The sequence below is a fragment of the Eurypyga helias genome, unplaced genomic scaffold (assembly GCF_000690775.1).
Source record: "Eurypyga helias isolate BGI_N326 unplaced genomic scaffold, ASM69077v1 scaffold23023, whole genome shotgun sequence".
Lineage (NCBI taxonomy): Eukaryota > Metazoa > Chordata > Aves > Eurypygiformes > Eurypygidae > Eurypyga > Eurypyga helias.
The window spans coordinates 638-946 of record NW_010243391.1 but is presented as its reverse complement, the minus strand read 5'-3'; the positions used below and the strand labels follow the sequence as shown (position 1 = coordinate 946).

General features: G+C 60.2%; 1 pseudogene; it reads left to right on the top strand.

The window, feature by feature from the left end:
- Positions 1-13: 13 nt before the first annotated feature.
- The window catches only part of LOC104507955, a 483-nt pseudogene continuing 187 nt past the window's right edge, over positions 14-309 (top strand).

Sequence of the window (309 nt, the reverse complement as noted above, 5' to 3'; positions counted from 1 at the left end):
AAAAAAGCGAAACATGAGGCTCTTCCGGAGGCGCTACAGCCCCTTGAAGGTGGCTTTGGCAGGCGCCGTCTTCGTCATCTTCCTCTTCATCCTGCAGAAGGATGTGGGGAACAAGGACCCAAGCGAGGAACCGTGGCTGAAGAACATTGTCCAGGGGAAGGACCAAGTCCTTGACCTGATGCTGGGGGCAGTCAACAACATCCGAGACTCGATGCCGAAGCTGCAGATCCGAGCTCCGGCTCGGCAGGAGGAACCTCTGCCCAGCACGCGCTCTTGCCTGCCCGGCGTCTACACAGCGGCCGAGCTGCG